Below are 14551 nucleotides of genomic sequence, written 5' to 3'. Positions count from 1 at the left end.
CTTCTAGAAATAAAATAGAAAGTCACCAAATATGAAATTTTCCCACTGCAACATTTTTTAATTAGAAAATCCAGTTCAGAGTTAAGCAAATAAGTAAATTAGAAGACATTCATTTATTGCTTTGTGAGAAGCCCTTCATATGCCTGAGATAATGTTCATTATTTAATTTATGAAAAACCAGATTCTTAGCTCATAAATTGAGGATATCATTTTCTCTCAGCTGAGTTGGTAAGATGTGCATTATGTTGGATCCTAATTATAGGATAAAACTTCTTAGAACAATGTTTTTGAACTGACATTGGTAAATGGAACTGCTACACATTTGTACATTAATGTATTACTGTTTATTTTTATTATTATTATCATTATAATTATCATTAGTATACAAGTGGGGCCCTGTATCAAAATGTTGCAGACTGGAGGGCTCATGGCTCTGTTCATGGCTCCATCCATTCAATTCCATCCCGCTACCTTGGTTTTCTCTTTCTGCACCCCAATAGTCAGTCAGTGTTCTGTACCCATTGAGCATGGGTGGGTGGTAGACACAATTGGGCCCAATCCCAACTATGTTATAAAGTATTTGATTTTTAAAAGCTGTTTTCTACTGGCAGCTCGCACATCCATACAGATATTTTAAAAATAACTTCTCAGTGAGAACCAGGAAATGCTGTCAAGACAATGAGATGGCTCTCCCTATATTTTTCTGTCTCTTCTGTTATACTGTTTTTCCAGGAAAGTAATTTCATGGGCTCTGCCGTCTGGTTTTCATATCTGTCTGTCTGTCTGAATATATATATATATTCTCAGCGGCAGCATTCCATGGGCACTGAGCATGCCCAGCCCTCACTGGGCCGTTTCTTTTGGGGAGTGGGGGAAGGGATTTCCTCTCTTTAGATTTTTTTCACCATGAAGATGTTTTGTATATCTGCAAGCCTTAAGGGTCTCGACAAACCTGCTGATACCTCACTTTTGCACTCACAGCCTGAACATCCAAAAGAAATTAAAAGATAGCACCGTCAATGTAAGTGGGCACTTTATAACTTTTAAGGGACCAGGACACTGAAGGTAAGGATAAACAGGAAGAATATATGTAGTTTAGTTACGCACAGGGTTAAAGTGAAGTCTGGATACTAAGGAGTTATGCCAAACAGCTTCACAGAAAAGGTGGATTGTGAAGAAGGATTTAAAGGAAGTAAAGAGAAGTACATCATACAGAGTGATTATTATTTGAGCCATCTTGGAAAGTTCTGGAAAAGTATTCTAGGGTTGCCAGGTCTCTGGTTTTTGGCTGGAGACTCCGGCTTTGGGGGTTCCTCTCCAGGTGAGTCACCTTAAACTCCGGACTCTTAGCTTTCATTTTTTAAAATACTAAGTTTCTAGGTGGTCTGGTTCACAAGATATAAACCAAAATTGTCAGCCCCCCCCACAACTTGTGTTAGTACTGGCTGCTCTAATCCCTGCCCTTTCAGGTTTTTAGCCAATAAGTTAAGTCAGGGTTGTGATCGACAAGGTTTTTAGACCCCCAAGCAATACGTAAAGTCCTTTTAAAGTTCTGAGAACAGTTTCCTTTTCTGCTTGTCTCACATCAGGAATTACAAGCATGAAGAGTACTTCTCTATACAGGATTGGGACTTGCTTCTGAGTAAATATGCATAGGATTGCACTACAACAGAAGATCACAGAAGAATCTTGGTGGGCATACACAGTAAACCATTTTAGTTATAATAAAAGTGCATGCCATTTCTTAATTACTTGCAAAAATGGCATATACATTTTATCTTTCAATTAATTTTTGAGCAGAAATTTTAAGAAGTACATGCTGCGGTATTATACTTTTCTAATTAAGGAGTCAAACAAGTAAATTTTACTGGACTGTTGAAGAGGGCAGTTTATTTGTCTTATAACCTGTTTTGTAAACCAATATGAAGGTTTTCTGGGAGTAAAGCTGCAATGCTAATTCCACATACTTGGGAGTTAACCCCACTGAATTCAGTTATTTTGAGTAGACATGATTAGGATTGTACTGAAAATCAATGGGACTTTTGAGTGAACATAGGAAAGGATTATGTTGTATATCCTTCCCTCTCTGGTCCTTTTTTTAAAAAAAGCAGTTAGGCAGGGCTTACTTAGGTGTCACTGCTTTTATCTGGCAGGAAACTAATACTTAAAAAAATGTTCTGCAATGGCAACTGGTTTTGACAATAAACTATTATATGGGGTGTATGTATTTTTACATCTCCAGTGTGTATGTATTCAGAATATTTCCAACAACCCTGTGAGGTAGGGTTGGAAAATATGGCAGTTCACAACAAGAAATAAAGCCATTTAAAATCCAATAACCATAAAACAAGTATAAAACAGTTGCAAAACATCTTAAAGTGGCATGATTCTGAATTTTGGATTGGTTGAGTGAAGTTCCTTGTCACTGAATTGCAGTCCTGTGCATGCTTCCCTGTCTGAGAAAGCCCCACTGAATACATTGGGAGTTGCTTCTGAGTAAACATGCATAGGATTGCACTATAAATATATTTACAGGTTGTGTAAATAATACCATCTTTGTCAGTCGTGCTTATATAAATATTTCTTCATACTATGTCTTGATATGTATCTGATTTCACACTATGGTTGTAAATTATTATTTACAAATAATTATTTCTTCTACGTTTTAAGTGTGCCCTTCTTTCTTGGGGTGGTCATGGTCCCCCTCTGTTGTTTTCACCCTGAGGGGCAGATTAGGCTGAGAGATGGTGTGTAATCCATGGTCACCCAGTAAACTTTGTATCTTATTTCCATTTGTTGTAGGAAAAACTTTCCAGACCAAGATTGTGCTCCAAAAGACAGAGGTTTATTGATCAATAACAAAGGATACCAGTATGCATAATGGGAGAGGAAGCTCTCTCGAACTTCACTCTGCCAATCAACAGGAAAACATTGCTTTTTATAATAATTAATACACCATACATACATTGAACCTTGTGACCCCCTGTGCCAATCACTGCCCTGGTATCCTCCCCTGGGGGCGGTATCTGGCCTATGTGTCTAAGGACTGTTTTTGTTCATCCACATAAAAAGAGGAAGGGTTTTTATGCCCTTCTAACCTTGGTTTGACACATTTAAGGTACATAACAAGACATCCAAAAACATCTCAAAAAGGAATAATGATCAACACTTCACACAATACATTTCCAGCATATATGACTTCTCCTAAGAAAACATTCTTGCATCAGTTCCTCTTTTTAACACCGAGTTGCCTTGATTGTGGCTCTGGAAACTTGCTAACCACAAACCACAATCTCTTCAAGCCTGCATTTAGGAGAACATCTATGCAAACATGCTTCTCCTTTATAATTTTCACTGCAAACATTATATTTTAACTTCAGCAAATTAAATATACTTTAAAGATGGGTTCCTAAGGGGATAAAATCAGAATTCCTTTCACACATTTTAAAATTTGAATTTTCCCACGTGAATCTGAAACACCCGAGTTTCAGTCTCTACTTCATTTTGATATTGGACAGAAGCAATGCATTCAACAATAATATATTTAAAAAGGAAGATGAGTTTAGGGCATCATCTGGGGAAAATGTTCAGATAGATTCTGAAAGCCCCATGGTATAACTGGGATTGCTGCTTGGATATAGTCTTTGCATCAGTTGAGAGTCTGGGTTTAGGGACAAGCATCTAGCAGCCCTGAGACTTAATCTGTTCCAACAGTGTTTCCCATCTAGCCCCCAGGATTGTTATAGACCATTAAGGACACTTGCCCAACATGAAAGAGAGAGAGGAAAGAGAACTGAAACATAGGCAGCTGCCTTATATTGGGACAGACTATTGGTCCATCTAGCTCAGTATTTTCTGGCAGCGATTCTCCAGGATTTCAGACAGGAGACTCTTCCTACATGGAGATGCCAGAAACTGAAGCTAGGACCTTCTGCATGGAGAGCAGATACTCTACCACTGCACTATGGTTTTTCCTTACTGTTGGCAGATGGAAAGGCAGACATATTTATTTATTTATTTATTGAATTTATTAGTCGACCATCTGGCTGGTTATCCAGCCACTCTGGGCGACGCACAGAATAGACATACAAACACATATGCACAACAGTCTTTTATTATTGCTGTTAAAGGACTAAAGCCAAATGCTAGTAGTCAAAATTATTAGAAAGGAGGCACTTGGAATGTGGTGACGGTCCACCTTCAAGCATGCTTGGAGGAAACTGATTACTTGGATCCATTCCAGTCTGGCTTCAGGCCAGGCCATGGTACTGAAAGTGCCTTGGTCGCCCTGGTTGATGACATCTGTTGGGAGAGAGATAGGGGGAAATTATTTATTTATTATTTGATTTATATCCCACCTTTCCTCCCAGCAGGAGCCCAGAGCAGCAAACAAAAGCACTAAAAACACTTTAAAACATCATAAAAACAAACTTTAAAATACATTAAAACAGAACATCTTAAAAAACCTTTTTTTTAAAAAAAGCTTTCAAAACATTTTTTTTAAAGAAAAGGTTAATCCGGAAGAGTAGCAGATTCTCTCTCTCTCTCTCTCTCTCTCTCTCTCTCTCTCTCTCTCTCTCTCTCTCTCTCTCTCTCTCTCTCTCACACACACACACACACACACACACACACACACACACACACACACACACACACACACACACACACACACACACACACACACACACACACACACACACACACACACACACACACACACACACACACACACACACACACACACACACACACACACACACACACACACACACACACACACACACACACACACACACACACACACACACACACACACACACACACACACACACACTGTTCTTTACTATTCTACGAGTGTGACTGCTTTGCCACTACAGCAGATGCAGTCAGTGGTGCTCCTATAGGGCTCTCCAGTTTTGCTGGGTCACGTGACTCTTGCTCTGAAGAAGGCCCTTCCTTAGCGCAATGCATTCTGGGGAAGATGGGCCACAGACAACACCTGCATTGCAAGGTACTGTTCCTACGTTGCCAGTGTTTAAAGTTTAAAAGTAGTAAACTTTTAACTAGTATTTGCTGTCACTGCAGCAAAGCATCACCGCTGCAGGCACTCTTTGTGGCCACCTAATGCAGAATATCTCACTCTGGAAGGTCCCTCATCATAGCAAAATGTTGCTGAAATAGCCCTGGAGAGCCTTGACATGTTAGTGTTCCTGCCACTGTAGCAAACAAGAGAATCACAGCAAGAACTGCAGCAAGAAAATTACAAGAGAAAGGGGGGGGAGGTCAGTGTGTGGGGTGGTGCACAAGGTGGTGCATGGGGCAGTGGTGGATGTGCCTCAGGCAACAGAATATCTTGTGGTGGCTGTGGTCCCATCGATATTTTTCTCTCTGAAAATAAAACTAGGAAATATGCTATCTTCAATAAATTAATGTTAAATTTCTGTTATCTGTTAAGAAGCCCTCTGGACAGGTGGAATCCTCTTTCAGCCTAATACCACATTCCTTTCTGGATATCCTTCTGTGGGTCACATGCCTGTGATGGGCAGGGCCAGCAAAAGTGGGTGGAGCAACAAATGTTTACCTTAGCACAGTAGGCTAGATTCTGCACACACTCATACTCCTTCTCTATCTTCCATCTAGGCAAACCAGACTTAATCACAGTCCAATGACCAGCAGCCGGCCAAGGCAAAAATACTCAGAGACTGCAAAGTATGGCTGGTGAGGGGCAAGACCTGGGAAGGGAGGACTTTGCTGGGAAGAGTCCTGAGGCCCAGTTAAAGGGTTGCGTTTGGCCGCTCGGGTTGAGATTCCCAGCGCCTGATCTACAGACTAGAGGTTTCTTATACACATGCATGCTTTTTTCTTGCTAATTCTCCATCCCAGTCTTACTACCAATCTATTGTTTCTTCTAGATAAATCCCTACAGGGAAGATGCGTTTACACTCAGCATCTTGTAAAATCACGGCAAATGAGTTTTTATAAATATCTGCATTAAACTGTACTGTTGAAATTGTGGTATTCTCTTAACAGTTACACTAAGTAAAAGCATGAAAGATCTGATTAAAACAGTTACTTAGCTTCAGATTAAATACTGTTTTTCAGATAACAAAACAAAAAGAATTATGATTAGATCAGGTATTAATGGACCAGAAATTGTGTTTTAATTCATCAGTGCACTCACAAAATGACATAAAATCATCACTAGTGAATACTTATATTGTATAATTAGATTTTTTGTACTTTAAGGGTGACTTTAAAATATTTTGAAAGCTTTTAAATGTTATGCACAAGTAATCACATATTTCAGCTGTAACATAAAATATGCATTAATGTATAAACATACTGAAAACCACTCAATATAGAATAGTATTCAAAAGATGAATGCAAATTTTGTTAAATACAAGTCTTAGTAAGTACTTACAGAGGCATAATTTAGACTGCCTAAGAAAATAGAGTGGACTAGAAATACCATAAGGTTTGCATTTCAACACAAACAGTATCTATTCCCTCTTATTCTTCCAGAAAAATCTTACAGTGCAATTCTGTGTTCACATAATCCCATGGTGTGTATGTAGATACATTGCTGCTACGCCAGTGGAAAAGCCACCATATTTATTGTGTACTCAGCCCAGGAGGGGAGGCAAAGTATGCACAAGTAGAAAATACAAAAACAGGGTAAAAATGATAGACACCCTTACAAGCCCACCAATCAGATATTGTGTTGGCAAGGAGCACCCACATGCCACCTACAAATGGAATAAACCAATAAACTCACAAAGGCAGGTACACCTGCCATTCACGCCTGCTGCATCTTCCCCACATGCAAAACAATCAAGACAACACCAGAGTGCCATCAGCCCTAGTGGCACAAAAGAGGGCTCGGTGCTCTGCCAGTGTTCCGTTATACAATTTACAGCATGTACTCTCTCTCTTTTTGCATATATATGTAGGGTGCTCTGTCCTGGCACCTCCAGTTGTTGGAGTAGAGTTTCATGATGGATGTTTGTGTCTGGAGTCTAAGGCGAGGGACTTGTTATGGTTCTAGGAAGAGAAGTATTACTAGTGTGCTCAAGTTCCCATATATGTTCTGAAGCCAGACTGTTTTGTGCCAAGGGCTTCCTTTGTGGGCAAAGTGCCCGTTTCCCATAGTTTCCTATCTCCAGTGGTCCCCCCTTTTTTGGAGATCTAAGTGTATACATCATGGTGATATAGCCCCATGCTATACAGCCTATCATCTGAATTACAAGCTCCCTGTGTGGGATTTATACACTGGTGATAGTGTGCTATGGGTGCCAAGTTACACCATATCCTATCCTCTGTTGCAGAAATGTGAGATGAATGGTCACTGACATGGAGCAGCTTTTTCTAATGTCCCATTGAAGTCAATGGGAGGGAAATGTCTTGCCCTAGGCTGGCGTAAAGTTCTGCTCTTAGGGGTTTGGCTATGGATTGAAGGTGAGTATTATTAGGATCAGGGCTGTGGAGTCGGTACATCAAACCTTCGACTCCGACTCCTCTATTTTTCTACTGTCTGACTCCGACTCCTCTATTTTTCTACTGTTCGATTCTGACTCCTTCATAAATGGCAAATGTATATTGATTTATGTTAAAATATTAATATTAAAATATTAATTTTATTTTGAAGCTGGAGTCAGTACATTTCTACCGACTCTGAATCCGACTCAGAATTGCTTCTGACTCCAACTCCACCTAAAATTGCTTCTGGTTCCACAACTCTGACTCCACAGCCCTGATTAGGATATGGCATGCAGAGCAATTACTTGTAATTCATTACTTTTTTGAGGAACGAGTGGGTAATTCCTTTACATTTTGATTGTAATAGAACTAGGAGTAATTTTATTACTTTTGTGGAATAATTGTAATGTTTCCAGCATTACTTTGGGCATTACTTGGGGGGGAGCTCCTCTGACTTGTGGATGAAAATAATGTGTCTCAAACTGGGCTTCTGTGCAGCGTCGCTCTTCCCCCATTCTCTGTGGGTAGGTAGGAGGCGATGAGGGAGGAGGTGGAGAGTGAGACGGGGTGGAGTGGAGAAAACAATTGTTACAAAAAATAGATGGTGGTGGTGAAGAATGGAGTGGAGGGGAAAAGGAGCCGGAGGGCAAGAACATGGATAAAGGAGGAGAAGGTGACTTCCGGGAAGGGTGACTTCGCTTGTGCCTGCTTTTGAGACGGGCTCCCGCCGCAGAAGAAGCTTATTCAGATATAAATCAGTCAGAACATTTTTTTTTTGACTGATGAAATTTCTCCCGGGCAGGGAGAAACGTAGAGATCAACCTCAAAAGCCTGTTTTTGTTGGGAGGACTGGATTTCATTAATTTATGAGAAAAGGTCCAGCCAGCAATGCCGGACGGACTTCCGAACAAGCTCTATCTGATTAATGCGATACGTTTATCTTTTCTTCAAAGAGAAAACGGACTAACAGGCAAGCACCCTTCTTTCTATTATTTTTTTTACTTGGTTTAAATTGTTGCAGCAAAAAGAGATTTGTCAAATGAATCAGCTTTAAAGAACTTCTGGGTGAGCTATAACTCTTCTCTGTTATTCACAAAATTAACAGCTTATCTCTGTTTCTATTGCAAAAAGCTGTCCTGGAAGTGCATTCTAAAGATATAAACAGAAGAGGGATTTCTATTCCAAGGAACATTATATTGTCTGGGACTATTCTCTTTTTGGTCTATTTTATTTTGACGAATCTGCTTCTTCACGACGCCACTAACTGTTTTGATGCTGGGAACTAAATTTGTTTTGTATTCTTGAACATAGAGAGATAAGGCAGGCTGCTCTGTTTATACTGTGATGTCATCAAGCCTGGAATATTAACCCAATTGTTGCTGAAATAAGAAGTGGTTCTTCTTTATTTTTGTTTTGTTTTGTTTTCGTGGTTTTAAAAATGGCAATCAAGAAAGTGGCTGAGAATCTGGAAGTAATTATGTTTCAGAAAATAATGGATGAGATTGAGATAACGAAACAAACCCTGCGACAGGGCAGTAAGGAGCTGAAAATGGAACTGAGCAAAATGACGCAGGAGCTTAAAGAAATAGGGGATCCTGTGAGAGAGGAGAATGAGATCAGAGATGAGAAAAGAAAAAATAAAGGGAAGATACAAGCCCTGGAGATTGGAACAAATGTGGAATTGGAAAAAGATCTGGAGTTTATGGATATTAGAAATAAAATCTACTGTTTGGAATTTAACGTTATCTCTGAAGAAATTAATGAAGATATTAGAGATAAAGTTATCAATGGCTTGGATAATCTTCTGGACTGGAATGATGTGATGGAGCTTGATATAGAGAAAATCTATGGAATTAACTGCAGCCATGTGACAATGGAAAAACTCTCAAGAGATGAGCCAGTGCATTCTGTAAAAAAGAAGAACAGAGATATGACTTTACAACAATATTTCAGCAACTTATTCAGAATTGATGGCAAGAAAATATTTGGGATAGAGGAAATTCCCATCAGACTCTTATTATATGACTATGGCTATGACAGCAAGATTATTATGGAATACTGATAATGGAAGATTGGACACTGAAATTACTGGACTTAACAGGACTATTGAAGATGGAAGATGGAATTAATATGGATAATGGAATAATGGCTATTGAAATTATTGGACCTAACAGATTTTGATGAGATGGATTAATCGATATGTTTATTTGGACTATGGTTATGACAATAAGATTATTATTATTATTAACGAGATGGATTAATCGACATGTTTATTTGGAGAAAAATTGATAGATATATTTCTTAAAGAATTGAAACCTCTCTTTGACTTTTTGTGGAAAGAATAAAGTAATGTTTATGAGATTTGATGATTAATTAAGATAACTACTGGAGGAAAGTGATTTTATAATATAATTTAAGAGACAGGATTGTTATATATTGTAGACCTATAACTGATTTGATCTGTGACAAATGGGAAGTCAACATTTTATTTTTTTGTTTAATCATTTTTGTTTTGTTTTGTTTTTTGTCTTTGAATGTTTTATGATTTTGTTTTGTATGTTTTATGAAAATTTGAATAAAAATTATTGTAAAAAAAAAAGATAAAGGAGGAGAAGGAGGCAGAAGCAGAATGGAGATAAAGAACTGTGGAGGTGAAAGATGACAACGTGTGTGTGTGTGTTTACACTTGGCACACAAAGTGGCCCCACCACCCTCTCTGGCTACTGTGCTGCATTTGCAGTATTTTAACTTTTGCATCTCAGGGGAAAATGTTTGTTCGGGTGAGTGTCCCTTAGTTGGTGGCAGGGCAGGGTCCAGGAGGTGGTTAAGTGAGAGGGATTATGCTTGCTGGCTGAGGGGTGGGGGTGGCACTTGGTTTGACATGCAAAGATCTGAGTAGTGGCCTCTGCCTCCCTCACCACCTCCCTTACCAGCGGAGAGACCACCATTGCTATCTTATAGATAAAATGAATTATTCTACTACCTCTGTATGTGTGTATTTATCTTTAATGTTGTTTTAGGCTACTTAGATGTGCAGCAGCCAAAGCGAACACCTTGTAGGCGGTTTTTTTAAAGTAACTGAAATGTAATTGTAGTGATTACTTTTGAGGAAAAGCAATCAGTTACTTTCAGAGCAATTGTAATGGCAATTACTACTTTTTTGGGCCATGTAATTGTAACTGTAATTTATTACTTTTTAAAAGTAATCTTCCAAGCTCTGATGGCATGTGTGCTCCTCCCATCCTGCCCATGACTTTGGCCTATTTCAACTATTCCGCTGACACATCTGGTTGATTTCATTGGCATATCACAGGCAGGGGACATTTCCAGCCTCACCTGCAAATGCCAGTGATATGGTGGCAGCATGACTGGTGTTCCTCTGGTGCAGCAGGGCTTCCACCAATCCCTTTAGCTCCTCAGTTACAGGATTCCATCCTTAATGTTTGTCTTTATCCCAAAGTGTAGCAGCAAACTTGCATACTAGCTTAATATTCAATTTCAGTTTACCTTAACTATGAAGCAGCTGCAAGTTGTTCAATAGAACAGACATTTTAATTACAATATCACTCTCGATTCTAATATGTAAACATCAGCCAATTTCATTCCTCCTGCTATTGTTTAGTAGGCCAGTATGTATTTTAATGCAAAAAGGACGGTCATTTTTACCAGTCTTAAACACACCTAGAAACCTTTCCTTGAAACAAAACTTCACTTGCCATGAAGCTTCCCAGCATATGGCTGCATCCCAGACACTAAACTCCCATGTATAAACTCTAGTCACTGAACACTTAAATAAACCTCATGGCCACAACCATTAAATGCAAGCCCTTGAAAAGTGTGCTTAAGTTACATAAAAATCAGTGAAACATTGCAATATACACAGTGTATTCAATAAGATCAAAAGACCTTCTGTACTTGGTGAGAGACTTCCAGATGTGTGTAGGATCACTCCATTAGTTCCATTAATTTAGTTGGGATTTAAGCATAATTTTCACAGAATATTGCAGAGCAGTGTCCATTGTCTTTCAATTCAGGAGAAAGTCCCACTGAGTTCAATGGGACTTATTCATATAAGATAAAATATACAAGTAAAAAAACACTGCAGAAGTAATAAAATCAAATCAAATCACAATGCAATATGTATGCCATCTATTGTAGGACTCGGCTCTGCTTCTGATAAAATATGCTGAAGTATGTAATGCATAGTAAATCTCAGAGAAATAGAGTATCATTGATCATCTTCTTCTTTAATTGAGGCAAGGGAAGGGTCATGGATCTCCCCCTCCCCATACAACATACAATCATTAAGGGAAGTGGATATAATTGGGAGTGTATACAAGATAAATTGTATTGGAAGCATAAGGAGGAGGAAAATCCATGTACTTGGAATGTGGCTGTTGCTCTGACCACAGGAATATGCTCTGAATTCTCAATCATTGCTTTATGACCCATGAAAACTTCCATTACTGCCGAGCAAAAGGGCACATTAAAATTAGACTAGTTTTTTTTAACAAACATAAAATATTAATGATGCATGAATAATAAACTAGTTCTATTAACTATATGACAATGAGTTCATTTTTAGTCAATTACTTTGTGCTTTATTACTTTATTTCATTTAAATCATTGTTGAGCAGTTTAACATGAAGCTAAATAAGATGATATACAAAAGCTTATTTTCATAAAGATTCACAAATGTCTGACGATAATAATAATAAAAAATTCAATATACCTGCCAAGGTTTTTCAGAGAAGCTTGCTATATTATGGCATGAATATCTACCAGCTATAGCAGTGTTGCTTATGTACATAGCATACATAGTCAAGAGAATTAACACGCTAGTATGCCTAAATGCACAATACAACAGATTGACCAAGCAGTCCTGTGGCCAGGAATCCTCCGGCTCCGATATTCACACCACTCTTTGCCTCCAAGCCATCCCCAGAGTGGAAGGGAATGGGAAAAGCAGATAAAAAGTGTGCAGGAGATGGTGGGGGTATTCCTCATTTTACCCTGTTCCCTCCCATTCGAGTCAATGGGAGAATAACTTATGTAGATGGCCACTGTGTTTGTGGCTGTATCTATGCAACAAGGTGGGCAGGTAGTAGGTGTGCTTCTCCCCTGGGTCACCTATGCCTTGCCCACAGCACCCTGTTCTCTGTTGCTCTGTAGCTGGGACTTGGCCAGCAGAACCTTAGGGACATGGGGTTGTAGAAGGCTGCCTTATATTGAGTCAAACCAATGGTTCATCTAGCTCAGTACTGGCTACTCTGACTGGCAGTGGCTTTCCAGAGTTTCAGGCAGGGAACCTTTCCAGCTTTACCTGGAGATGCCAGAGATTGAACATGGGACCTTCTGCATGCAAAGCCAATTCTTGACCACAGAGCTATGACGCTTCCCCGTAGCCTGAAGCCTTCTGGGGCTGTGTGTGTTAGCGATAGACATCTTGTTCCCCTGTCATAGCTCCATCTCCACTGGTGAATAAATACTTCCATCACTTCCAAGGACCACTCAGCTAAAAGATATCAGGGACTGCACCCTATGTTTGCTTTTTAAACTTATGTTTACATTTTAATTGAATTGAGAAACACAAGAAAATGTCCATTCAAATCCACATCCCTCATTCTTTTTCATCAGCAGCTTATTTTCACTATATTTCAGCCGGATGTAGTGCTGGATTAAGAGAAATAACATTGATGTATATGTGTATCTGGCTGGTTTGCTAAACATTTTTTAAAAATCTTCCTTTTTAGAAAAGCTTCTGTTATCTACACTAGGACTGCTTAGGATTTTAACAGATGTTTGCTGGATAGACTACTCCTTTAATTTTGCATTGGCTTTTAGGGTTTTAACCTTGCGGTTTTTATTGGCTAATAGGTTTGGCTACCTATTAGCTACTGGGGTAAGTTCAAGGTTTTAGATTTGGTGTACAATGCCCTATACAGCTTGGCACCAGGATAGCTGAAAGACCGTCTTATCCTGTATATACCCAGTCGATTACTGCAGGTGAGGCAGATACCATCTTGTCAGGAGATCTGTTCTGCACAACTTAGGAAATGGATCTTTAGTGTAGCAGCACCTACCCTGTGGAACTCCCTCCCCTTAAATATTAGACAGGCGCCATCTCTGTTATCTTTTCAGTGCATACTGAAGACCTTCCTCTTTCAACAAGCTTTTAAAGTCAAGACCTTATCCCAGTCTGCATCTGTGTTGGAATTGCTTTTTAAGATGTGTTTAAACCTTTTCTTAAAAAAAGATATTTTTAAAGCTTTTAAGAAAAATGTTTTTAAAGATGTTTTGTTGAAATGTATTTTAAAGTCTGTTTTTATGATGTTTTAAAGGGTTTTTAGTGCTTTTCTTTGCCATCTGGGGTCCTACTGGGCGAAAGGGTGGGATATCGATCTAATAAATAAATAAATAAACAATAAATACTGTATTGTGTTTGTATACACATTGCATCATATGTTGGATATTAATTGAAAGATGCTTTGGGAGTCATTTTCTGACTAAAAAGCATGACAAAAATATAATAAGAATGAATCATGCCTTATAGAAGTACTACATTTTTAGTTTTAATAAAAGGTACAAGAAATATGAGTGGTTATGGTCTGTGTTATACAAAAGATCTGGTTAATTTTTTAAAAAAATCTATGAATCTGCACCTTTGCCCCTGTGATGGTCCTTGCCTTCTCTTTACAATGGGAGCAAAACTCCCATAGGTGGGAGCTTTCCTCCATTGCAAACAGCAGGTGCTTAAGGGGGGGGGGCTTATTCTGGGATTGTGGTGGGAGTAAAGGGTTAAATCCCTCTCCCCCATTGCACAGACCTGATCTAGCTTGATTCGTCCCCATCCCAGCTATCTATTTGTTAAAATTCAGCCATGCAAGGGTTAAATAAATGAATTGTCTGGTTTGGTCTTAAAAAATGGAGAGCATCTCCACTGCCCATCAAAGAGGGATGCCTTAAATAAAAATTAACATAGTGCAATGGAAAATTGCTCAGTTACTAAATGTACACAGCAGCAGCCTTAAATAGCTATTTCTTTAACCTAACATATATAGAGCTGGTATAAAAG

Source organism: Rhineura floridana, chromosome 8 (assembly GCF_030035675.1).
Source record: "Rhineura floridana isolate rRhiFlo1 chromosome 8, rRhiFlo1.hap2, whole genome shotgun sequence".
In the NCBI taxonomy this organism is placed as follows: domain Eukaryota; kingdom Metazoa; phylum Chordata; class Lepidosauria; order Squamata; family Rhineuridae; genus Rhineura; species Rhineura floridana.
This window is presented reverse-complemented; position numbering follows the sequence as displayed.